This window comes from Ambystoma mexicanum, chromosome 1p, assembly GCF_040938575.1.
Source record: "Ambystoma mexicanum isolate Mex_15411 chromosome 1p, UKY_AmexF1_1, whole genome shotgun sequence".
Lineage (NCBI taxonomy): Eukaryota > Metazoa > Chordata > Amphibia > Caudata > Ambystomatidae > Ambystoma > Ambystoma mexicanum.
Window position 1 is genome coordinate 844,338,520 of NC_090921.1, and position 27,808 is coordinate 844,366,327.

General features: G+C 44.0%; 1 protein-coding gene and 1 long non-coding RNA gene across 3 annotated transcripts in view; both read right to left on the reverse strand.

The window, feature by feature from the left end:
- Window positions 1-27,808, reverse strand: part of CDYL2 (chromodomain Y like 2) — a 990,342-nt gene that overhangs the window by 64,693 nt on the left and 897,841 nt on the right. The window lies entirely within an intron of this gene.
- On the reverse strand, window positions 7,172-27,785 carry LOC138581900 (uncharacterized). The gene is made up of 2 exons (XR_011304859.1): window positions 23,684-27,785; window positions 7,172-20,627 (listed from the first exon to the last, which is right to left on the reverse strand). It is a non-coding gene; the product is annotated as an uncharacterized lncRNA (long non-coding RNA).

The following is a 27,808-nucleotide window of genomic DNA, read 5'->3' on the forward strand; positions in this document are numbered from 1 at the left end:
CTAATTCACAAATCCTGCTCTTAGCCAATTTGAACATGGACCTATACGTAGCCTGGATACCAATGCACTAGCCATTCAAAATATCATCTCTGAACAAGGATTTTCCCTAAAAATAACAGACCCAACGCACAACAAAAGTAGAATATTGGACTGGTTCTCAGAACTCAACTGCACTACCAATATTCTTACCAACTCCCCATGTGTTTGGTAATCTTTGAAATCTCTGATGCCAAACAGCCTACACCTAAAGACTTCCAGGCCCCACCAGCCTTAATAAGGAATAATCGCTTAATCTCATTAGAGCAACTATTGCCACTAATTCAACCAATCATCCAACAACAATTCCCACCAGACATGGACCCATTGTCCATGGTGGAGCTATATAACTAGAACATATTGAATGCTCTCGATCACTTAGCTCCACTTAAACTCAGGAAAGCCAAACCAGTAGCTCACTTTAATAAATGGTTTGAGCTAAAAACTCCAACGAAAGCCAAAAGAGAAGCAGAGTCCTCCTGGAAAAAAACCTGTCCATCCAAAACAAATATAAATACTCTAAAGCCTCCTCTATTTACAAATCAGCCATTACTGAGACAAAAAAGAACATCTATAATAATAGAATTTCAAATGCAAAATCCAACACCAAGGAGCTCTTCTCCATCCTCCAATAAATGGAATTGCCTATCTCACCCCCTCACGCTTGTTACAAAGATATTTTATGGTGCTCCAACATCCAAAAAGCTCTACTTAACAAAATATCTCTACTTCAAACTAAAATTGAAGCCAAAAGAGTTAGCTTATCAGCCACTGCCAACCCCAACATTCACACCTTAAACACCAACTTAAACACCCAATCACCCATGCATACCACACAAAACACAGCCTTTGAATTCTCCCCAGTCACAGCAACAGAGGCCGAAGCTAGATTAAAAAGCATCAAACCATCTAAACCATCTAGATGCCAAGGAGACTCGTGCCCAGCACCTATCATAAAAGCAGGTGCCAAAGAATTCACCCCTTTTATCTCCTCTTTCATCAATGCCTCCTTCACCTCATGTTCAGTACCCAAAAACTTAAAAGATGCCTGGGTTATGCCACTCATTAAAAAACCCAATCTTGATCCAAACATACCTACGAATTACAGGCCTATAACCACGGTGCCTTTTCTACTAAAAATCTTAGACAAAGCAGCTTATATACAAATCCAGAAACATCTGGAGTCCAACAATCTCTTAGGCCTAAGACAATAGGGTTTCAGACCAGGACATGGGACAGAAACAGCCCTCCTGGATTTGAAAATCCAAATGGACAAAGCAAGATATTCTGGCAAGCCCGCTCTTCTTTTACTTGACCTATTGGCTGCGTTCGATCTAGTCGACCACAGCATCCTCACCAATCACCTCACCACAGCCGTACCATTCTCCAGCAAGGCTGCCGCTTGGGTCAACTCCTTCCTAGCGGACAGATCCATGCGGGTGTTCTCCTCCTCTGCCTCAGCCGACCCCTCCCCTATCACATGCGGAGTCCCACAAGGCTCTAGCATTTCCCCGACCCTCTACAATATCTTTACGAAGTTCTCATATACAAACTATGCGGATGATACCCAAATATTGATCACCCTTTCAGGCAACGATCAAGCAGACTCCCTACTCCTAAATGACATATACAGCAACATACAAGCCTGGATGGCCAACCACAGCCTTTGTCTCAATGATGAAAAAACTGAAATCCTCCTCATTGTCTCCAAATTAAGACTCAACAAGCTAGGCCCAAAATACTCCTCATTCACCATTGATGGCAGCCACATCAAAGTTGACAAGGAAGCAAAGACACTAGGCTTCTATCTAGACTCAGCAATAAGTCTCCAAAAACAAATCAACGCCACCGCATCCTCCACGGCCTATACCACTAAACTATTAAATGCCTGCAGACCCTTTCTAAACAGACAGCTGTCTCACTCTAGCGAGAGCCCTCATAATAATAATAATAATAATAATTTGGCATTTATATAGCGCTACAAACCCTCAGGTATCTGAGCGCTGCTTATTATCACCCACGGCTCATTCATCGACCTTGGAAGGATGAAAGGCTGAGTTTGGCTCCACCGGGATTCGAACCTGCTTTAGCAGGCTCTGCTTGGATGTCAAAGCGAGCGCTCTACTCGCTGTGCCACTTGACCGGCTTGTCAAATAATGTCTAAGCTGGACTACTGCAATACCATATATCTAGGTATCAGCCAGAGAAACATGCATAAGCTACAGGTAATGGAAAACAATGCTCTGAGAGCAGCCCTTAACATTCCTCGCTCTAATCACATTTCTCAAACCCTTCGCAAGCCCAATTGGCTTCCTATCAAAGACAGGATAACCTTCAGAACGTTGATGATCACACACAAGTGCCTCAACAACGCAGCTCTTAAGTACCTCATGAACAAATTCTCTAGAAAAGAATCCTCCAGACCCACCATAGCCAACCACTCTCACTGCCTAAACATCCCTAAATTCAAACTTACTAAAGCTGGGGGCTCCAGTTTCCCAGTGCTTGCTGCCAAAACCTGGAATAAACTATCCTCAGAATTCAGAACCGACCCAGTATTCCTCTCATTTCAGAACAAAATAAAAACCTGGCTCTTCTCCCTCTCAAACTGACTACGATGCCCCATATACCTCTGACCTCCTCCCCTGCTACCCACTGACATGACTTTAGTGGTACGACCGCAGGCAAATTTAATCTAAATAAACACTAGAATACTGGTGCATCTGTATATTTTGTATATTATATTGTAAATCGTATGTTATTTTAGCTCTTGTAATCTATTGTAAATGTATGCAACGCTGCCCTGTGTATAGCACTGTTTTACACTTTGTATTATGTAACCATGTACCTAGGAATTGCGCCCAGTTAAACTTGGGTTTGGCACGCTGTGTAAGCAAATAAAACAAACAAATGATGAAGAGTTCCTTGTGTATTTACAAGCACTTGGAGACCAGTCTTATCTTTCTAGCAAAGCTTGTGCAGTCAGCGATTCATGCAAGGTCAGATGAACTAGCTGTTTACTAATGTGAATTTGTTTTTATCCCACTGTACGTGCAAAAAGAACATTAGTCATGCATGCATCAGTAAATGTGATGACGCCGTGATCACAGCACGGCGCGATATATACAAAAAATCATGTTACCAGTGGCCATGATCCTGGATAATTTGAAAAACAATACATGCAAGTAGTGTGAAATAGTGTAAACTAAAATTGGGGAATGCTAATACATAAATAAATAAATGAAGTGACCAGAGCTGGTAGGCTCTAAATGCTAGGGATGAAGTGATATTACAAATGTTACCTATGGTATGATTCCAGAAGCCAAAATAAGATGATAATGGTTGAGACTTTGGTCCTTAGTACAATTGCTTACTGTAATGCACTCTACTGTGGCCCACCTCGCTATCTGCTAAACCGCATTCAAATGCTCCAGAATGTGGCGGCTAGAGCGATTACACGCCCCCCCAGCACAAACACATATTTCTCCACTCTTGAAACAGTTGCACTGGCTTCCCATTGAACAACGGATTCAGTTTAAATCCATGTGGTTCATCAAGCTTTTTATAAGGGAGGAGCGGAATATCTTCAGGAGAAGTTTGTTCATTATGTTCCCTCCCGCCCTTTCCGATCTCAGTCTGCCCTTCTCCTCTCTGTAGCCAGTATTAGACAGCCACGGATGGGAGGTAGGGCCTTTTCGGTGGTGGCCGCCAATGCGTGGAATCAGTTACACCTGGCACTTCGTGCAACTTTCAATCATTTTGCCTTCCGGTGGTCCCTTAAGATCTTTCTTTTTTTAATTTGTCATTTGCTTTTGCATCCCTCATCCTACTGCTCAGCGTCAAGATGCCTTTGGGCGCATGTGCACTCTTATTAGATACATAGGATGTGGGAAATCCTCATTTAGGCCAGATGCATGAGTTTGCATACACTGGATCAATTTTGCCTCTTTATATAGCAACTGTTGTAGTGAGTTAGAGTTGGTAGTTACTTTGTCTACTATCCACCACAGTATGTCATCAGATGAATGATTTAGCACCCCAAAGTGTTGAGCCAATGGTGCATTCAGAGTTCTGCATCTTATTTTGCACCGATGTTCAGTGATGCATACATGTGCTGCTCTCATGGTACAACCTAAACATGTTTTTTTACATGGGCACTCTATGCAGGATACAACTTTTTTGGTATGGAAATTTGTCATTTTTTTTTTTATAATCCATTGTTTATCAAAGATTTGAAAGTTCTCAATTTTCTCTATAAATGTGCATACTGAACACTGTACACAAGAATAGTGTCCCATCAGAGAACCTTGGTTCCACAGTCTTTGTGGAATGTTGGTTCCAGAATATTGTGAATGAACCAGTTTATCATGAAAGTTTTTGGCCCTTTTTAAGGCAAACATCTGGATTGCTTTATTCGGGAGCCTGAGTCTTATTTAGGGCCAGTACTTACTTATTATCTTCTTAAAGTCAGACGTGTTTGGATAGTAAGTTGAGGCACATGTCATTCTTTCGATGTTATTAGTTTTGTCTTTAAGAGGTGAGAACTTCCCTTAGGGTATATCTCGTCCTTTTGTGCCTGGTTTATGAGTTTTTGGGGATAGCCTTGTTGTCTTATAAGGGCTTCTAATACATTTGCATCCTGTTTGAAGTCCGTCAATGAAGTACACTTTCTGTGAATTTTTAGGTATTGTCCTAATGCAAGGTTTTCTCTGAGACTGTGGGATGGTAGCTAGTAAAGTGCAGTAGTGTATTCTTATCAGTAGGTTTACGATAAAGTATACATTCTAAGTTGCCATCAGAGTTTTTAACCGTAAGGGCAAGGAAATGGACACTCGGACTGCCATTCTGTTGTAAATTAGGTTTTAGTTTTACATGTGTTTAACCAACATTGTCTTGCCAGATCATTAGCACATTGTTGATGTATCTTTTCTATATCTTAATATTGGACAAAACAGTGTTATTTTTTAGAAAATATTAAATTCTCCTCACATTCGGCCACATATAGGACAGCCAGACTGTGAGCAAAAGCTGCACCCATGGCGGTGTCACACATTTGTAAAAATAACATATCGAATTGAAAGACATTTATTTGTAAAGCTATAAAGCTAGTGTTATTACTATGACGACAAATTCTGTTGGTGCCTTGTGGTCGAGAGTGTTTCTTGTCAAAATATGTCCGATACACTCAATAGCCTACTCTTGTGGTATGCTTGTATAGATTGACTGAATATCCACAGTCACTATGAGGTCGATGACATTGTTGAGCTCCAGATCTTCAAGAATATGAATGAATTACATTGTGTCACATAAATAAGATCTAGTTTGTTGGCTCAAAGGCTTAATAAAAAGGTCCACAAATTGTTTTATTTAAATTTTTTATTTATGTGCATTTAAGACAAAAATGTGTCTTTTCACACCATAATACCAACATATAAAATATTGGCATACAAGCCTTTGACATGGCCCTGTAATAATTAACCAATAAAATACATCAACCATGGGTTCTTTTCCACAGGATGCATTTGCTACATATACATAAAAAACCTTACTTCACGATACAATTCATATATTATACATGTCTTAAAACATTACATTAGATGGAGGATCATACGCAGAAAATTATTAAAAAGATTGCTTACAAATATGTTCTATTATGTTAATTTTAATCCACACATGGAAGTCTAAGGCAGAAATAACATGAGATTCAGCTGAGTATAGGATGCTCCAAAACGGACTGGATTCAAAGTTAGTAAATTTGGCATAGTCTCTTAAATATAAAGCATACAAGGACCTACAATTGGTCAACAAGTGGTCAACAAGTGGTGAGCCGTTTCCGCTTGGGCATGGTAGAGTCGACAGAGGCGGGCCTCTCTAGTGATCCCTATCCAAGCCCCTGTATAGGCAAATACTGGCATTAAATCAAAGCGTAGATAAAGAACAAATATAGTGAGTGCCAGGAATCTGAGCGACACCAGATATTTGCGCCGAGTGTCCCCAAATAAACCCTTTTGGATATAGATACTCAGTTTGCTCAGGAACAAAGGAATATCATTCTTATGGCAATATAGGTTAGTATATCATGACAATTGGAATCACACCGTGGTCTCCAATTCCCTAAACCATGAGCTTTTTTATCGGCAAGCAGAGTGATCCACTGTGGAAAAAAGCAGCGAGGGCGTGGCACTCCAATTATATTTAATCTCTGCCCATAACTTACAGGACAAGATTTTCCAGACAGACAGGTGAGAGTGGAGGCCCAGTTCAAGTCTTACAGCCTCCACAGGGACGCAGCTAGGAAGGTTCAAAATAGACTGCAGAATCTTGGCCTCCAAGATCGGGAGCCATGAGAGAACCTTGGATGGAAAGACCTCGAGGACATACATAATGGTGGGTATAATAGACACCCTATAGGCAATCACGAGTGCCTCAATGGATGCTCCCCGTTATCTAAAATGACCCGCCTAATAGCCAACCACTGGGTCCAAGATTTCAAAATACTATACGCTCATCCAGATGGGCTAAGGACGGAGAAGCCTGCAGATGTACACCAAGGTACTTGAAAGTGAGGACAGGCTCCAGCATATAATTTTCCAATGCCCAAGGGTATGACTTCCTGGCCTTAATCCTACTGGCACAACTCATAACCTTGGTCTTGGTGATATTTATTTTCAGGTCATTTAGATTTGAACAGGCCTGGAGTGCATTTAACGAGAATTGTAATCCAAGTGCGGTCCAGTCCATCACCACTGTGTCATCTGCATACATGAGAAAGACTATGTGGGGCAATTTTAAGGACTGGTGCAGGTCGGCAACATATAAGTTATATAGGAGTGGTGCCAATGCGCACCCCTGTTTGAGACCCCCATTTGTACTAAAGAACTTTGTCAATGCCCCCTCCTGCGATAGTCTGCCCCCAACACTAATGTCACAGTACAAGGGCTTTATGCAATACAATAACGCAGAGTATATGCCCTGTGCTGCCAGTTTCTCCCATAATCGAGAATGTATCTCACTGTCAAAGTCAGCACTATAGTCCACGAAACATAAATTAAGTGGCATACCCAGGTAGATATATGCATTCGATATAAGTTTCTGGAGAATCCAAATAGAATGGGAGGTGTTGAAATACTTTCTAAAACCAGACTGATGTGGGCCGAGTAAGTGCTCTCTCTCTCTCTCCAACCACTCGTTATTACGCAAAATATTTGTAGCTGCAATCCAGCATAGCCAGAAAGGCGGTAACAAGTAGGATCCACCTGAGGTCCCCGTTTAAACACCGGGACAAAGATCGAATCCCGCCGGGATTGTGGAATGATGCCATCCTCACATATGTGTAGAACGAGTCTTTTCAATTAAGTAGCCCAAAAAGGGGGGTTCATCTTTAGGATGGCATTGCAAAGACTGTCTGGACCGAAGGCACGCAAGGATATAGATTTGTTTTATCATACCCTCTATATCAGCCGTCATGACATCCATGCAACTGTGCTCACTGGGAGAGTAATAATGTTCTTTGAGATAGCAACCCCAGGTGGCCTCAGTCGCACAACAAACTTCATGGGATGCACCAATAGCTCAAAAAATTCTTAGCATATGCCAAAACTTTTGAGACATGAATTGTTACCTAGGAGTGAATTAACTGCCACCTGCCCGAACTTTAACTTGCTTTATGCCCACTTAACCAAACCCAAAATCGCTTTCTTATGCTTTTAACTTGTTCAAGGTAGGCTGAAGGTTGATTCACCCTGTCACACTTAATATATCTCAATGTGGCTTGCATGGCTCTTTTCTTGGCTGCAATAATCGTATCGTATGGGGCTCCGGGTTGGACTATAACAATGCGCTTGGCAAATTGCTGAAGCCTCTGCGGCCAGTGGCGATCCATTAACTATCTCAAATCAAAAGGACAAGATCTATAGGTGGATCACCCCAGGTTACTGCCGATTAAAGCAAGCAATATTGTATGTGGATCAAAGCAGTCGATTGCCTGCCAAGTTGACCTGCGGATTAGCCTTAAGATAGTTAGTAGATTTGATATTAATCGTATTACACTGCATTTTCAGCATAACATGGTCACTCATTTTGACCGCCTGTATGTGCAGCTGAGGGGCAAAAGGTCTAACAGTCTCATTTACAAAAATGAAAGCAATTCTGCTACAGCTAATTCAATTGGACCAAGAGAGGTTAGCTGCAGAGGGTCCCACCAACAGGGGGGTTAGCTCAAAGACAGACATGAGTTCACACCATGCCCTGGCATGTTTCTTTGTACCTAGATGGCTTCTAGCTGAGGACGTGGATTCAGCTACACAATCGACATTAAAGTCTCCAGTAATGATACTATCTTCCCCCATTCGCTTGTCCCAGCCATTCCTGCAAGCTCATGCACATTATCCACAAGGTTAGTAGTTTTAGACCCGCGGGGTTCATATAAAGTGACCACCAGAAAGCCCCCTTACTAGCAAGTAGGTCAGGCATGGAAACGGCCAGACATTTCTCTGCCTCCCTAGTGTCCTGGAAAAGAATCCGGGCGTATGTGGATCTAATACAAATACATAGTCCCCCTTTAGGGCGGGCCAGTGATGTAGGAATGTAGGAGTCCGAAACTGGACACCAAAAGGAGCCTCACCTTCATCAGAGTTTCCTACTCTGCAAAAATGGAGGTGAGAGACTTAAAAAAAAGTATTTCTTCAGCAGAGGAGTACACCGATTCTCAGGAACCACACCCAGAGGATTCAAAGTCGACGACTTGGACTTAGACAACACCTTTTTAGGTGGTTCCACCATCGCCAGGGGCTGTGCCCGTAAATTTGCATTTTGACCCAACAGTAGGCAATGCACTGTTGGAAATGTTTATAATCACACTCGAGCCTCAATTTTCTTGAAGTTTTGGATGTTACAGTATCACGTTTTTCTTCTGTACTTTTTGCATCAAATGGGATGATTAACTACATTTATTGAAACAATGAAGGTGTGTCCTTTACATTCATAAAGTAGCACTGGGTTTGATGGTTGGCAGGTTTGACCCTGTTCACTTGTATCTTTTGGGTCTCAACCAGGATCCCTGTATATTATAGTGTTTGTAAACAATGACACTGTGGCAGGGGGAGGTGTACACGAGGGACAATGGGACGTAGGACGGTGTAGTAAGTGTAGGAGTTATAGAAGTTAGGTATTTTGAGCAGCAACCACCACCATTTTGGAAGCTAGGACTAGAATGGCCAGGACCCAGCACCAAGAAATAATAGAGGCGTTAGCAGTAGTGCATGTTCCCATTTCCATTCCCATCTAGGCAGTACGCAAGAAGGTCATTCTTTCAATTAAGATATAACCCTTCATTGTTTCACACTGCAGGCCTGTGAAAATATGTTTAGTTTAAGTGTCCTGTAGATATGCACATTGGCATAAGCACATTTGCATTGTGCTACGAACCAACTGCCACACTAATGGTGACCACTCTGCCGTTTTGTTTTATTCGCCATCTTGGATGCAATGTTCAGTTCAGCTCCCTGTTCACTTTTGCCTTTCTCACTCTGAACGTGGTGGAAGACCGTGGCATGAACCTTCTGTTAGCTGCCAGGCAAGAATGTACATTCTGCTGAGCGCTTTGTTTGTCTTACACTGTAGAACCTTGAAGTCTCTGAAGAAGCATTGCTAATCTATAAGTTAGGTGCCCGCCTCTCTCAACAAGGTTTCCCCACTGAACCATTAATTGTAATAATGTGCAGCTGCTACGTGCTCCTTTAGAGAAAAACCCTATTCTCAAGCTTTAGAGCAGACCAGGGAACACGATATGCCCCCACGCACTGTTTTGCCCTGCTCCCAGACAGTAAATTGTCAATAGGAGGACTGGGAAAATGCAGACTTTGTTGCTTTAATAATATTACCTATGTGGAAAGGTCATGAACCCTATGGACCCTGTCACATGAGGGTGTTGGTTAAGTGTTTCAAATGTAATTCTGTTTAGTATATATGTATGCAACTTTGGTTGCTCGGGGCTCTCTCCTGCCACAGTGTCTGTACGCATACATCGTGGGGTGGTGAGACCCCAGTTCAGGCTGAAATAAATGATATTCTAAACCTTGTGACTGGCTATTTCCATTTCTTTGTCTTAAGCCTCATTTTGTGGTCTTTCAGGCCCACGTAATTCGAAAGGAATGTGAACCGCGAAGCACGGGTAGGGTTGCACTTGTCCCCGAAGGACAATCTCGTGGGCAGCAGAGCAGAGGTCTGGAGCTGCCAAAACACCCATCCCAGATTTAGAGCACCCTTGCCCCCTGATCCACAGTCGTTCTATTTGAACTACCGGATGCCCACTGTCAGAACCCCTAAATCCCTCAGCGTTCTATTGATTAGTGTGTCCACAGAGGGCAGCCCGGGAGAGGGCAGATGTCAAGCAGGATGCCCTGTGATTTGTACTGCGAGGTGCGTGGAGTGATAGTAACAAATACAGGCCAACGATGAGTGGGATCAAACTAATGATATGATATGGCATTTGTAACGCGCCTATACACAAGTGTTTCAAGGCGCGACGAGGCGGGGAGACAGACAACGATCCTACTAGGCCAGGTGTCATTCAGATCGCGCAAGGGTAGAGGGGAAAGGGAAAAGTGCAAGGGGGAAAGGGAGAGGGGAAAGTGCAGTACAGGGTTAATAGCATACAGGAAAATAGGGCCAGCTAGTGGCATGTGCGAGGTAAGTGCAGACAAGTGCTGGGAAGGGGGGCTGTAGGGATACAGACACAGTCCCTTGTGCAGGGGGTGCTAGGGAGGCAGTGCAGGGGAGAGTGGCTGGGCCAAGGACCGAGAAAGGTGAGTGGCCCAGTTGCAGATTCAGTGCAGTTTCAGTAACTTTAGCAGGGGAGAGGGTGAGAGAAAGCGGAGGCGAAGAGGAAGGTTTTGAGGTGCTTCCGGAACTGGAGATGGTTCTCCTCAAGTTTCAGGGAGGCAGGAAGGCTGTTCCAGATGGAGGCCCCTGCAGCGGAGAGAGATCTGCCACCAACTCGTTGTTTGGAGAAGCGGCTGACCCTGAGGGAGTTGGAGGCGGGTGAGCGAAGAGCTCGAGAAGGAAGATATTTAGGAAGAGAGAGTTGAAGGTATTTTGGCCCAAGGCCCCAGAAGGCCTTGTGGACAATGCAGAGGGTTTTGAACTTGATCCTCGCAGTCACTGGGAGCCAGTGTAGTGATTTCAGTCCTGGAGAGATACATTCCCTGGGCTTGAGGCCAAGGACAAGTCTCGCAGTCCTGTTCTAGATGAGTTGCAAAGGGCGGAGAGTAGAGGCTGGCAGATTTTGATAGAGGCTGTTACAGTAGTCCAGCTTCGAGAGAACCAGGGCTCTAGAGACAGTGAGCTTCTGGGGGAAGAAGAGGAAAGGAAGGATACCTCTGAGGAGGTGTAGCTGGTAGTGTGACTTCTTAGAGACATCGGATATGTGAGGAGAGAAGGAGAGTGTGGAGTCGAAGATGACCCTGAGGTTTTTTGCCTTGTAGGTAGGAGCAGGAAGAGGGCCAAGAGAGGCCGGCCAGAGAGCTGCAGGGAAGGAGGGAGTGGGTGTGCCGATGAGTAGAATCTCAGTCTTACTAGCATTAAGGCAGAGGTCATTCGCGGCACACCAGTCCTGGATAGCAAAAAGAAAGTCAGAGATGAGGGAAGGAGAAGAGGAGGCTGAGAGTAGCCTGAAAATGAGCTGGGTATCATCCGCATAGCACTGAAAGTTGGGGAGAGCGGGGATGCGGTGGGCGAGAAGTGCCAGGTACTAGTTGAAAAGCCAAGGGGAGAGGTTAGATCCCTGGGGGACACCACAGGTAGAGAAAAAGATGTCAGAGAGGAAAGACCCCAGTTGGACCTGGGAGGGGCGATTGGAGAGGAAAGAGGTCAGCCACGCCAGAGCCCGACCAGTGATACCCAGGTTATCACAGAGACGGTTGAGCAAGATGGTATAGTTGACAGTATCAAAGGCAGAAGAGAGATCAAGCAAAATGAGAACACATGGAGTGTTAGAGTCAAGGATCGAGAGCAGGTCCTCACAGATGTTCAGGAGAGCAGTTTCCGTGCTTCTGGCAGCTCTGAAGCCAGACTGATGGTCATGAAGACTACCAACAGATTCAACATGGAGATTAAGCTGGGAGATGGCCAGTTTCCCCAGGAGCTTGCCCAGGAAGGGAGTGATAGAGATTGGGTGATAGTTAGCTGGGCAGGCGGGGTCGGAAGAGGGTTTCTTAAGAAGGGGGTGCCAAGGGATTGCTTGAGAGGGGCTGGGAAGACTCCAGAGGCGAAGGAGTAATTGCATTAGTCAGCAAGGGCACGGGCCAAGGAGTCGATGTGGTCCTTGATAGTTTTGGAGGAACAGGGGTGGACCTGTTTTGACGAGACTTTCATAGATCGGACTTGTCTCGAAACCTCATCAGCAGAAAAAAGGGGAAAGGCAGAGAAGGGGAGAGGAGGGGTGGCTGCAGAAGGGCCAGAAGGAGAGCAGGGAATAGAGGGGGGGAGGTGATAGGAGGAGAGTGAGGACAGGATGTCCTGAGTTTTTGAAATTAAGTGAGAGGCCAGTGCTGTGCAGAGGGCCTGGGAGGGGACAGGAGAGGTAGAGACTGCAGCAGGGTTGGCCAGCTCCTTGCAGATTTTAAAGAGTTCGGCTGAATTGTTAGATGCCGTAGAGATGCGGGCTTGGATGAGGGCTCTCTTCTTGGAGAGAACGGAGAGACGGTATTGCCTTTGGAGCAGACGACATGCCAGTTTGTCAGAGGATGAACATGAAGCACGCCTTTTCCTCTCTGCCACCCTGTGCTTGCGTTTAAGGGTGACGAGATCCGAGTCATACCAGGAGTTACATTTGGCTTTGGGCTTCAGGCGGATTCTCATGACAGGGGCAAGGATATCAAGAGTATCAGATATAGCAGAGTGGAGAGTGGAGAGGGCTGTGTCTCCACAAGGAACTGCAGCCAATCAATGAAGATGAGACATCACTTTACATTGTTTGAGTCACGAATGACGCTGCTGCACATTAAATGTCTTGTTTGCTTTGTTTGAACTAACCAGTGTGCTCTGTGGCAGAAGGGTTTGAATGCCCTTGCTGGCATGTGTTTTCTTTTGTGAGAATTAAAGCCTTGTGAACCTTGCAAAAAGGTGTATTGAGTTTTATTTTTCCTAGAGGGTTGAATTTGTTCTCATCTGGTTGTTGCAAGGCCTGCCCTACAGGTCTTTGCCTAAGCTCTGGAGACATCATCATACTCATGACTTGGTTCATGTCAGCCTAAACAGAGATCTAACACTGTATGACAGTGACTACTTCCTCAATAAAACGTTGAGGCTCACCGCAGATATTAGGAAACTCATTAGCTAACACAAGCCCTGAGGAGCCCATGGAACACTGACAGTGTGTAAGCGAGGAGACTCCATCTTCTGCCAGAACCCCTGGCATCAATCAATGAGGCACTTGAAGGCTAGTAGCACTCATCTCATACAGTGTACCTCAGCAATGGGATGTAAGACATCATTGAATCTGGCATGAGTGGAAACCCAGGAGCACCATAGGTGCTAGACTCCAGCTGCGAAATTGAAGTTGATACTGGCATTTTCTGTGGCTCTATTGAAGGTGTGACTCCCAGGACCATGAGTTAAGACCTGTCACTTTGCCCCCCAGGGTCACAGTACCCACTAGTAAAGAAGTCAAAAATGTCTTCAGGAGATTCTTCGTTTTGCTTATCTTCTGATTTTTTATCGTTTACGTGGGAACACAATAGCAAATTTTCTCTCAGAAATGTAAGCTGCTCTTGCAATCATGTATTATATTCCCCTTACCTTTGAAGAGTACTGCCTCACTGGCTCACTCACCTTGCACTTCTGCGCCTCTCAAAGCCACCAACGTCTCATGGTTAAAAGTGCCCTCTATCGGAAACCGAGGATGTCAGTTATCTTGTGTCAGCAGGTACCAAACCTTGAGATACTTGCAGGTGGCATTGCTGTAGTTGCCATACGTCAAGGCGCTTCCACCAGCTTAGAATGTTCCTTTTCTATGTCTATCTCTCATTTTAGTAACACTCAGTTTCACTCGTCCCATGCCACCCACAAATAGACTATACTCTTATGCAGTCATGAAAGGGGTGGGGAGATTTACTGAGACTCAGACAGTGGTACTGAAAGGAGTTTAGAGCAGTCACTGGGTACTGCTATTTACTTTGAGCAATATAGTTCTTCCCTGCTTAACATGTCTCATTTCATCACCACAGTTAGTTTTTAATTTCCATTACTAACTTAAAGCAGAATACTGTAAACTGTTTGGGATCCACAAACCTACAGCAGCAGAAACCAGAAAATATCATAGAGCCTATTGGCACTTGCAGTATCAGAACTATCCTAAAACTACAAGCACTTTGCTAGATGTATACCAGAAACAAATATATTGCTCCCAAAATCATGATACAAAGTCAGGCCAAAACAAATAGGTGAACCAGATATCCAATCCAGAATTTCCAACCATATTCAAATAATCAAAGTCGTTTTAACGGTTTGTTCAACCATCATGAAATATCTTGACTTCCTGGGTGGCCCACACAAAGAAATACCTATGACCGTCCTTCTACCGAACACACGTTGGAGTGTTTAACCAGGACTCCTTTCCTCTTTTGTCAATTGTGCATATGGGGCATTTGAGCCGAGGCCGCCTGCAAGTTCAGCATTGCACTCACACTGCACGACAGAGTTGTGATCATCAAATGTCAGACAAATCAGGCTTACACATCAATTCAACACATCAGAAGGAACGACAATTAAAGGTCATATTCAATGAGTTGTATTAAAATAGAAAAATGCCTAACTAGCCCCATCACTATGAGGGATGTTCCCTGCATAACAAACCAAAAGCTAAGGGTGCACATTAAAGTCCAAAATAAAGTTATTTTGGTCAAAATCCCATCCAACTAACTGGGGCTCCCACTTGAGAAAACACCGAACTAAAAAGGAAAAGGGCAGGCTTTATACAATAGCTTCAGCAGGGCTTAAGCCTGCCCCAACCTTTCTTAATTTGTTCTCAGTCTTCAAAGTTCCTATTTCACATCAGGATATTCTTCCCAGTCTTTGTATCAGTCATGGATACCACTCTCTCCTTTTGACAAAAAAATGGGCTCTTGGTGCAAAAATGTCCATTCCTCCAGGATTGCTTGTGAATAAAAACACTTCCACCTTTGAGATGTTGGGACCTGCCCAAAGTCCTGTGATCCTCGGACAGGTTGTTTCACACAGGGCAGTTGTCCACCCTGGTCTCTCAAACATCTGTGGCTTTCTCAGCCCCAATTCAAACTGGACGAGCCGGAAAGGGAGTCGGAGCATTCTGCAGGTGCAGTGATAAGGGGTACTGGGAAAGAAGGCAAGGAAAAGAAGCTGGATTTTTCCACTTCTAGCTGGAATTTTACACTCTTGGCTCCTCATGCTTATTGTCTGCTCTTCGGCCGGGCAGACTGGTAAACAATGAGGGGCGGGGATCCCCCCATAAAGAGCAGAGGTATTCCTGTTGGGAAAGCAGATAGAACTGGACCCCCTGATGATGCAGTCTCACTGAGAGGGAGGATGCTCCGCTCCAGACCAAGTTAGAACGAGTGATCTCTCTGCCTACCTGCTCTGGGACCAAGCAGTGTTCTGGTGGCCGAGATGAATGTTTCTTCTGCAACAATATTAACGGTCAAGCTCCTTTTCAATGTTTATGTATAATTGACTATATGTTATATGTGTATGTATTAAGAGTGAATAAAGGGCCTGTATCGAGACATGTTTTTATTCATATGACTAATGGTTTAAGTGTGATTGTTTGCCTATCTGAGTCCAATAACTTGTTTTGTTAGGGTCTATGGGAATGAAATTCTGAGATCCCTACACATGGCCAAGAAATAGCAAAACAACCGTGGAAGGTCAGAAATTAAACATCCTCTTATTGTCATGATTTCCCTGTGAGAGCAGCCCAGACTTGGAATGGATTACCGATTAAACTAAGACTAGAGGAAAACTACATGTTCTTCAGAAAAAAAAAACAAAAAACAAGTGTTTTAAATAAAATCAATTACCTAAGAACCAGAATCCGAAATCTGATGTCCTGTCAAACCTTGTATTTCTGTGTCTAAATGTACGCGCCCCGATGCCTGCAGGCTGTTTGGCGCAATATAAATAAATAAATTAAAATAAATAATTCCATCTTCTTAGGCAGAGGTACTAACTCCAATGTTAAATCACAAACCATTTTCATAACATCCACAGCCTTGACAACTCTCAGATCACAAATCAATCAACACTAAGTGTCAAGGGACCAAAACCAATTCACTTCAGGATCCATAATGCCTGTGGTACTGGGACGAGGATGAAGGAACAAGAGTCAATGAGGATCAGAGGTGCTACTGAACAGAATGTGCAGTCTAGTAGCTGTAGAGGAAGGCACCTGAGCAGGACTTTTAAATTGAAGAATAAGTTACAGCTGAGAGGAGACGTGGAAGTAGTAGTAGAGGCAGACCGGAGTTCTGGGATTGCTGTGGAAGCTGAAGGAAGAGCGTATGGTCAAAACAACGTGGGAAGATGAGGCGTTCAGTATTGCAGAGTACATGCTGCAGGAGCAGCAGCGGTAAGGAGGAGAGAGGCCCAGTCGTATGGGAAATGTGCTGCCAACCTGACATGAGTGGCTTTGGTGTACAGAGAGATACAGAGGCCCAATGGTGCTGGCAGAGCAGAGAAGAACCGTGCAGACTGCTGAAGTTACGCGGGAGCTGTCAACAGAGAGGGCAGAACACAGAAGGTCTGGCGCAGCAGCAGAGAGTGAAGCAGATACTCCAAAGGGGACCAGCGAGTTGGCCTGAAGTTAAAGGTGACCCCAGGGTGCACCGAGCAGGACATTTGGCAGTATCCACTAATTTTGAATACCAAACAAATAAAGTGAAGAGGCAAAAAAGGTGAAATTCCCCTTCTATTGCGATCCAACTTGGGGAAATCTGTAACCCACATTGTCAAAAGCCAAGGGGCTGTAAAGAAGCAGTACAAAGGCGACCAGGGCACAATTCCCCTTTTATGTGATACCAATTTGGGGAAATCTTTAACCCTCATTGCCAACAGCCACGGGACTATCGAGAAGCAGTCAAGAGGCAACTTGGGCACAATTCTCCTTTCTTGAGTTTCCAGTCTGGGGAAACCTGTAACCAACATTGCCATGAGTCAAGAGACTATAAAAAGAGACCACCATTGTTCAGCCCTCCTCACATAGGATACTGGTGTGGAAAATCCTAGAACAAACATTGCCGCTAAAACCAACTTGAGTTGTAGGAGTTTTTGTCCTGGCAGGAGAGTATACCAGGAAACGGATCAGTAGTAGTTAGTCCTGGCAGGCAAGTGTCCCAGGAAACCAGAAGATGTTTAGAGGTGTGGTTGTGGCAAAAAGTAGTGGAGGAACAAACTTGTAAATTCTTTTTTGAAAAACTGTTGCATCACCAAAAGTAGTTGCTGTGCTATCCTGACAAAAGTATTCCATTGGAAGAATAAGTCTGATATACAAATATTTGCTTTGCATCCTGAGGAAAACAATTGCCTTGGTTTATGAACGTGTGAGAGACATTTGCCTCACCAGGAAGAATACTCTGGAGGACAAAAATTGCTTTGATTTTTTTGAACAAGTGTTTGCAAAAGAGACATTCAATTTACAAAGTGGAAAGACGCGGTGGAGGAGAAAGGCATTTGTGTTGAACTGAAAACAACTTTGTTGAATCAGACTTTACCAAGGATATTCCTGAATTGATCCTGGGGAAGGGAACCCAACCCTGGATACAAACAGTACTTTCTAAAATCCATACATTTGAACTGTTACAATGTTTTGTTGAACTGAAGTCAAGTAAATATTCCTCAGCAATTTTTGTTGTATGCCTTAGTGTGAAGGTCAGAGACTTTTTGGACACTAGGTCATCTTTCTTTAGTTTGGGTTTGCTAGGTAGGGACATTCTTGTTAGGATAGGGAAAGCTAGGCATTTATCTTACCTCTTTTCATTCAATAAATGGCAAACATTGAGAAAATGATACCTTTGTGTCCGTCTCGCATATCTGACCCATCACAGTAGCCGCTGCTAGATATTGGATGAACACAGTGAGGTTTGTGCTTTTAATGCAGTGCCTACTCTCACGTGTAGTCTCTGCCAAATAAATGCCCACAGTTTAGTTTTGTGCCATTAACACAGTGCATGTGTATTTGTTGTACAGTACTCTTATTTACTTTGAAGCACTTACAAAGGGGACATTATCCTAGGGTGCAAGCCACTTGTTACTTTGATCTTTTTGAGTTGTGCCTGGAGTTGTAATAGGAGTCTGTTGAAACTGCTATATTAATCAAAGCTTAACACGACTTTTTTTCATTCACAGGATTTTCCTGACACACTGTGATGGCAACAAACAAACAAAAGTGGGTTGCTTACATACAAGCCCTTGATGGTTGCTGCCTTTGAAAGGTTTAACCGAATGGCATTCTGGATAAAGGGGTACTACTCCAGTAAGCCTTGTGCAAAGTACCCTGTGGAAATGCATGTTTGACGCGGCAGCTACAAGAAGCCAGCACCACTAATGTTTTTTGATTCAATAATGGACATTGCCTTTTCCAAAGAAAAAATTATAATATGATGCATTTGCCATACATATAATGACATCATCCCGAGCACAACCACAAACTATGGGTTTTAGAGTATAATGACCCTAAGTAGAACTTGCTTTTATGGCAGAACTAGGAACTGGGTGAAAAATCTGACAGAAAAACCCCATCTAGATGGTTTGGGTACAACTCGAGGGAACTTGTAACAGGTCTGTAAGCCCACTAATAGGGCAGACCTGTGACAGGATCACTCAGTTTTACTAACTGAAACCTAACATTGATCTTTGGACTGTAGATCACATCAAGAGGAGCCCCACATCCCTTTGTGCTTGAGCAATGGTGCGGTGTATGGTTAATAGACCCTGTGGTACTGTATTTGCATATTTTTCAAATTACACTGCATCAATAAATGTCCAGCGCTGAAGCAAGTGTTTATCAGTAATTCGTATATTCAGTGCTTTAAATTGGATCAGAAATGCAGGTGGGCCCTTATGAGTCATGAATAATTATGTATTTGGGGATACAACCTAAGGAGTATTAGACATGGCTGTTACCAGAAAGAGAGCCATGTGTCACTAGAGGTGCTGCCAATTTGGTCGGTAGGAGTAGCAATGGGGTGAATGTGTGTGTTGTGCAGACAGGGGAGGTGTGAGGCCGATACTTTGGGTGTGATAGCTAATGTTGGTGGGACAGCGTCAAGGGAGAGATGGTTTTCAGTGGAGTAAGGGCCATGGATTTTGCCTTTACATATGCAAGAATGTGTTGATTCAATTCTTACAAAGCTATGAAAGATCACCTTTGAATCTTGTGTTTGCAAAGGCGAGGTTAGTAGTCCTCAGGCGATGAGCCCAGACTTGTTATAAGCCCCATCAAAGTGGACCTGCTTGTCACACTGCTTATAGTGCTGAAAGATAATCAAATGTTTGAAAAGTATCCGTCTATTTAGGAAACTGATACACTGATGTTTCCAATGCTCCTTCTCTAGCTCGTATCTCCAGGACCAGAAAATTGACAGATGTTCTGCTCTGTGTGCAAGTTAACTTTAGAAATCTATTCTGTTCATTCAGAATTGCTACAAAAATATCAAGTTGTTGTTCATCCCCTTCGAACATCATCAATATATCAGAGCCATATTGTCATATTTCTTCAAAATGGGTTTTCAGTATGATATATAGTTAACCTGTTCAAACTCTGCAACAGAGATTTGCCAGGCTGGGGGCAAACGTGATGCCCATCATATTTCCTGATGTTTGTTCCTAATAGTCCTTGTTACACAAAAATATTCTAAGTAAGTGCTAGTTCTGCCCCCACTGCGCACTAGGGGCGCGGTGAATTAGCCTTTCTGCAGGGATATGCAGCCATTAAGGGAATTAAAATGATGTGGAATTAAAGAAGGGTTTTCCCACATGTTGTGGTACAGAATTATGCATAGAGGTAAACGGTATCCATGCCATATTGCCTGGCCAGTAGTTGCAATAGTCGCTCACTCATCCTCAGATTAAATGCTTTTTAGTGTGTAGACCGGCAATATGGCACCAACAGTCTTTTTCCATAGAGCTATGCATCGAGGCTTGTGGGGAATTGGGCCTTTTTAGAGACACACATGGCATGGGGGGTTGACACAAAGGTCCCAAACAAAGAACAGTGGTGGGTGACCAGGATGTGGGGTTGGTTTGGAAGAAGTAGGGGTACCATGATGAGCAAAGGGGAGCTGCAGTATGTCGAGAAGGGTGTAATGAGGAGGGGGTCTCAACAGTTGGGTGAGGGTTGCAGTTATCACCCCAATTAATCACTTGGCCTACAAGCAACTACACTTTGGCTAAAGGCCTTTCCACATGTTCTCCATTCCTAAATATTCCTTTATTGTGCACACTGGACTTGTCAGAAATCTGAACATCCTCCTTAACTCCTGCAACTCTGAGGGCAGCTGGCACCAATGTCGGAGGCCAATCATGCAAGTGCCGAAAGCAGGGCTTTGGTCAATTCCAATGTTCTGAAAGAAACCAAAGATAAGGAGATTGTAAGCCTAATGTACAGTACAAGGAGAAATATCAGAAATGCACACTCTAAATATAGCAGCCATACATTTTGTTATTAGTACATTATGGTTATGAAAACCTTTTATTAATAAGTATTGAAAAAACTGATAGCATGTAAACAATCATTATTAAAACAAGTTAGTTTACAAATCAATTTTTCCACAACGTTCATTTTAATTCCTGCCAGAACAAAACACGATTTTGTTCCAGAACACATTAGTGTGACAAAGTCACAGTATCAACATCACTTCCTTTACAGTAGTTGTACAACTACTCGCCTGAGACTAGGACTGACAGGACCAACCCTGAATGATTTTCAACCCTCCCTGAGAAAGTGACTAGTTAGAAACTACCAGGTCCCAAACAAACGGGGTATTCAGGACTGAATATGACAAGATGCATCAGATTTCGAGATCCAAAATCCGGAGTAGATCCCGTAGTGTTATTAAGGGATTCGGGGAAACTTGCACTTTGAGAAAACACTAGCACATCCAGAGACACTCCTTAATAAATGGGTGTAGATCCACAAAGGGAAAACCTAACTTAAGTCAACAACCCCCAATCGGCAGCACTTGTGAAGGAACAGTTTTCTCCCTCCATTGCACCTGCAGCATTTAAGATGATAACATGTCCTTCTGCTTTCCCAAAGAGAAAAGTGGGTTTCCTTTCCCTTGGAATGGCCTTTTAACATCAGAAACCCACAAAACAGCAGGGGACAGCAAGGAGCAGAGTAGCAGACAAACACCAGCTCCAGCACTGCAATTGACAGAAAATTAAAAGAAAACCAAGATGGGGGAAGGCTTTTAAATACTTCCTTACCCTGGCTTGGAAATGGAAGCTAATTGACCAATGAATTCAAACATTTGCCCCAGTCAACTGGAGAACAATGAGGCCTTTATAACCGAGGGTAAGAAACTGCGTATTTTGGGCTAGGAACTGAGGAGAGTAGTTTGCGGAGGAAGTGTCAGGAACCGTGCCAACCTCATACTCATTCAGTCTCATTGGCAGTTGCCATGGAGACTCCCTAAAGCATCAGAGGCATCGAAGGCTCATAGCAGACATACAATGTTCCAAACAGCACACGTCACTCGCTGCCATATGTGGGCGAGTGACATCAGTACGCTTCCACAGTAGCTGTGGACCTTCGGGAAAAGAAATGCTGGCAGTGTACAAACGCAGTTGCTCCTTATTGAAGTAAGTTCTCTGTGTTTGTCTTTTGAATTTACTCTGTACCAACCTGATTATCTTAGATATCGGCTACTCTGCTGGATTCTCCTTTGGGCTGATGACTGTTTCAGATTTCCTCTTGGTGTACTGAATTTCACCTTGGCTTTCACTTTAATTGATTTTGGATTTCCCTTCTGTTTTGGCGCCCTGACCCTTGTCAGGACCTCCCAAGTGCTGAAACTGTTTCACCAAATTCTTCTGCATGATTTTACTGTTCTCTTGGATTTTCAGTCTTGCTCCAGTCCCCAGTAGTTGGGTTCTCATGCCTTCCGCGGTAGGTTCTTCTAACCCAATTAACCCCCCCTTCCTTTACTGGATCCAGACCTATTCCTCTCCTGGATTTAATCACCTTCCCATCACCCTGAATTCTGTTCTTGCCGGGATTACATCTTGCTTGGAAGACATCCCTGCTAAAGCCTTCCATTATTTCATCGTGCCTCGGTGGGTCCTCACTCAATGTGCATAGAAATTTGATAAAACCCATTCTCATTCTCTTTTCAGCCTGGTGGCTCAAGGGCGACGTCTATTCACCCTTCTGTTCAAACAGGGTGTTCCCAGTGTAGTAATCTTTACTGGTAACGTTCAGTTTGAGAAGGTCACCTTCAGTAGTTATGCTCCCTTCTGTTGAGCCCTCATACCATGCCAAAATCCTGGAAGGAAGCAGGAGAGCTTAGAAGAGGGGAGTGAGCTCCAGTGAGGTGGAGAAGAGCCCCACTTGAAACGTAAAAGATGGGTCTGTTCAAGTGATGGAGGCGAGGAGCACCATGATCCCAATAAGAATCCGAAAAGAGGGGTTGCTCCAGTGAGGTCGAGAAGAAACTGGGAACATGGGTGTTCTCCTGTAAGGAAGAGGCAAGCCCCTGGGAACCTAGAGGTGGGGTGGGCTCCAGTGAGGAGGGTGGGGCGGAGTGCGCCTTGAGACCAAACAAAAGAACACTGATCCAAGGGAAGGGTGAAAAGCAGCAAGAATGACTGACCCCAGAAGGGGGGGGTTCAACAGAAGTGAAGCGATATCCCTAGGAGCATGAGCAGGACACTATCTCTCTGGGTGCGAATTAGTGGGCAGGGCACTATTCCCTGGGTGCGAAAGAGAAAGCAGGGCACCAGATCTTTGAGTGAAAGAACAGAGATAGAAAGGCAGCCCGCTGATCTACAGAAGAGGGGAATAAGTAACCGAGAAGGAGAATCCCAGAGAACGGGACGACATTTGCAGCACTTGGCAAAAGGAGAAAGTGCAGAATCCAGAGTGGCTTTGTGGTCCACAGAAAAAGTGCTAAAGACGGAATGCTAGAGTGACTTAAACAGGAGATCTTCCTGTGTGGATCTACCTGAATGCCTGTTTGTTTTCTGTTCTTGGTTCATAATCGTGAGTTAAAGGACGTCATCTCCCACCAATCTTGAACCAATTTCAATGCAACATCCCTTTGCTTTACTTTTGTTTCATAAAAACCTTTAAACCTATTCTGGTGTCGGTAGTTGTGTGTGCCCTTGGCCATGTGACAGTAGCCATACTGTAGACGTTATGGCCAGTGGTGAGTTAATATTGATGCACCTACAACTAAATCCTAATATAAAAAAATATGACTAATCATTCGTCCATTACCAATTGTGTCAATGGCATTACCTACCTTGGATACAGCAAGTTTTCCCTTGCTGTTGGTCACTCTTTGCATCAAACCATATACATCATCAATTCTCTTTACTCCAACATTTACCACCCTTTAACATCACATACATTATCCATTATCCACTTTCACCTCTATTTTGGCGTCAGATACTCTACCTTAGAATCCCCAATGTGGTTATCTGACACCATGTTCCAAAGCATGCCATCTGTCTTCATTTGGCACTTGGGCATACACTGGGGAAATCAAGATAATCTAGAAGAAAGATACGCTACAGTGAGACATTTTGTACAGCAACTCATGCATCCACTGGCACTAGTGCCGTCTTTAATGGGGTAACAAAAAGGGCCTGCATAAATGCCTGATGCAAAGAAATCAGGGCCCATTTACTAACACATGTAATTATGGTGTGCAGTTAGGCATAGATCTCTTGGGCCTGCTGCCTAGCTGTTGTGGTGGAGTGCATTCAATTCTTATCAATTGATCATGTAATGCATTCCGTGCAGAATGGTTCAGTGAATAGCTATTTATTGGCATCTACCACTTTCAGCACTCCCTAAGGTCATCCATCATGGGAACGCTTTCAGAATGCCCCTGTGCCACTGTCTGCACACCACTGCTACCTCTCCACAGTCCCACTTAAAGGTAGAGTCCAAGACCACATTCTCCGCCGCTGACCAAACCAGTAAGTAGTTGTTCCTGCAAAAACAAATGACAAGCATGTTATATTTCCCATGGCACAGCCTGGAAAGGGGAATGGGGAAAAGAGGGAGATACTGTACACTAGAGAACCACACAGTAAACCTTAAACATACCAAGTTCTATGCTGAAAACTTTGTTCTTGTGCTTGATCTTGGGCGGCCGTGTAGACTGTGATGCATGTGGCTTCGGGGATATGACCAGTGTGCGTTCCAGTGCAGAGTGGCAACTGAGCTGTGTGTTGAACCCCAGTTTCCTTTGGATATTAGGAGTGTGCCTGCCATACGAACTGCCAGTGTTCATCTTCAGCAATTCTCTGGAGCCAACTCTGAGGAACCAGTGAAGTTCCAGTACACCTTTTTAAGATCGAAATGAGCAAGTTTGCCCAATTTGCATGCTAATTAAAAGACACATGTGGGCATGGACAAACCGATGTTTCAGAAAAGTAACCACACTGTGCCCCATACTCTCCTAAAAGGCATGGTGCAGAATTATAAACTAAGTACAAAATACAGTTTGACACACATGAACATAAATTGCAGAGGGTGCGTTCAGCAGTACCAGTATTTTCATACAGTAATGTGATGAAGTATAAGAAAGCAGTTACAGTATGAATGGCTGGGTGGAAGGATTCCGGTGCAGAATAAACATGTGACCATGTGCAAACGGTATTCCTTCAGAGCTCTTGTGTTGTGTACGAATGCATTACCTGCCATATTAAAGATATAATTAGTTAGCATCCAGTAAATTGAATAGAAAGCTGCTTTGTCTTTTCTTAAAACCGTGCACATTGCAACAAATTGCCTGCCCTCTCACAGGGCTGTCAGAAGATGTGGTGAGGCCCGGGGCAAAACATTTGGTGAGGCCCCCTTACAATTTTTTGCACTCAGCCAGCAGCGGCATATCCGCACACAGGAGACTCGAGAAATCTACCCTTGAGTTTGTGTGCAGGATCCCAAATATGGTTTATTACTACTTTCTCTACTGAGGAAAATTCATGCCAGACTAATTTTTTATCATATGAATAAATATATATAAAATGGCATGAGCTCTCTACTGCGCCACCTCCAATTCTCTGAGGGTCAATCACTTTTCCACGCAAAGAGTTGAGGACAGATCTCTTTCTTCGGCTGGGGCCTCCCTCTGGAAACAGCCTCCCTACCTCGCTGAAACTTGAGGAGAACCATATCGGGTTCCAGAAGCACCTCAAGACCGGTTTATTTGCTTCTGCCTTCTCTCTTCCTCTCCCTTGCTGATCACCTGCCTGATCCATGCACTGGTCACCTGGTCAAGCTCTGAATTCGGGCCCAGGTCCCTGCCTGTCCTGTTGCAATCCCACACTGCCTCTTGGCTTCCCTGCACTTGTGGTCTGTATATGTAACCCTACAGTCCCCGCTCTTGCTCTTATTCTCCACCTGTTGGCTGCACTTCTGAATACTCACACTTGCCACCAGTTGGCTGCACTCTTGTTTCTCCTTTGTTCCTGCACTTCTGCATCCTACCCCACCCTCGGCACTTCTCCCCTCCCCCATTCCCTACTCTTGCGCGATCTGAATGACACAAGGCCTAGTAAGATCTGTGTTTTGTCCTACTCTTTTGTTTCTCCCTCCTTGCCTTGTCGCGCCTAGAAACACTTGCGTACAGGCACGTTATAAATGCCATATCATATCATTAAGGAGCACCCTGCCCCTGTTTGCGCATTAAAACACACATCATATACAGTGACAAATGATGTACAGTGGAGGCTGGTACATTTCAGAACTTAAGAGGCTTAAATGTTTGTTCCAATTAGGCAAGATCAACAGAGCACAATGAGGGAGCCCAAACCAAACAAGGGTTGCTTGGGGGGGGGGGGTCTCACTCCCAGAAAATGTTTGAAACATTGGGTTAAAAGTATGCATTTTACAGCACTTTCTTTGCAAAATTGGGTAGAAATCCACAAAGTTTGCAATTGGTTTTGTATGGAAGCACATGGAAATTCCCAATAGTTGCAAATCACAAATTGTGCATAGGAACATTTTCCAATACATTTCATGCCGCCTTTCCACGCGAGATATGCTAGTAAAAACATATATTCATGCTGGTTGTTACAATTATGTTGATGCAGGCTGCATCAATATTTGCCATTATTACCATGTACGGATTCCGAACCAGTAAAAATGCCATGCCACAGAAAGTATATCCAGGCTGACTGTGTACCATAAGTGTTATTACTGGCTAAATTGGCCTACATTCAAATTGGGCCAATTTAGCCAAGTAGTATGTTTGCTTTAACCTTGATGCATAGTCCTGTGCATCAAGGGTAAAGCAAAAAGAGCACTGGCAATGCTAACAGTTTGGGCATTTGTGTAGGCATGGGAAAGGCACTTCTGTATCGGTATTAGCTGGCCACTGATAGTGCCAGTGCAAAATGGTTTGAGTACCTGAGCAGCTAATAGCAGTGCCTCGTAAATGCCTAATACTTATACACAAGCCAAAACTGTTGGCTTTGCCAATGCTTATTTTTAAAAGAACTTCAGAGAAAGACATGCAGGGTGTTTTTAAATTGAGTGGCCAAAGGCAGACCTGATTAAGACATTTTTATTACACCAGTTACGTGTTTACAACTCCAATAAAGTCATGAACTCTTAGAAGACTCCTTTGAGGAAACACTTGCAGCCACATTGAGGGCAAAGTTTGATGGCTAGCCATGTTTAAAGCTAGCCCAAAGAGTTCCAGTGAGGAGTTGTTTTGGGTGGGGAGGGCAGGCACTGGGTGAGAATTGCCATAGGAATTAGCATGGCCATGAGAAGTAATTTCAATGTTAGCACCTGCATTCATATCCATACATTTTTAGGTGATTGAAATCGTAATGTGGGGGTTAGCACTTGCATGCTAGGGGAGCGATTAGAAGGGAAGTGGTGACATGAGACATCTCATTCTCACAGCAGTCCTTAAGTGTGATGTTTCAGAAATGAAGGCAAGAGGTAGCTGCTTGTAACATTGAAGCTTCACCAGAATAGTCTCATTCGAAAAGTGGAAAGATTTTAGGTGCCCCCACACAAGGAAGTTTGCCCCTTCCTCACAGCTACTGACGTTAGCACCTCTCCCAACATTTGAAGTATTAGTCCCCTTTCTCCCCTGACATTTTAGCCTAGGTGCACCTCTGAGGCCATGAACCCACCCCTTAATGAAGTGGCCCCCAGGGCGGCTACATTTAGGGGTGGTGCTGAACACACACTCACAAAAACACTTTCACCCATGCATTCAACCACCAGTTACACAACTCCATACATGCATGTATACATAAAACCAAACACAGCATTGACACAAACCTCAACATGCACGCATGCATTCATACATACATACACATATACATACTAATTTAAATACACATATACACTTTTAATTTAAAATAAAAAACACTTACCTTACCTCCATGCACCCTTAAAAAGCATCCACGCAGCCGACACGTAGACATGCTGCCTGACAAGCGAGAACTCCTCTCCCATCAGTCAGCGTGGTCACGCTGAGCAACGTCAACACACTGACTGACAAGAGAGAACTCCCCTCCAATCAGTCAGCATGATCACGCTGACATGAAC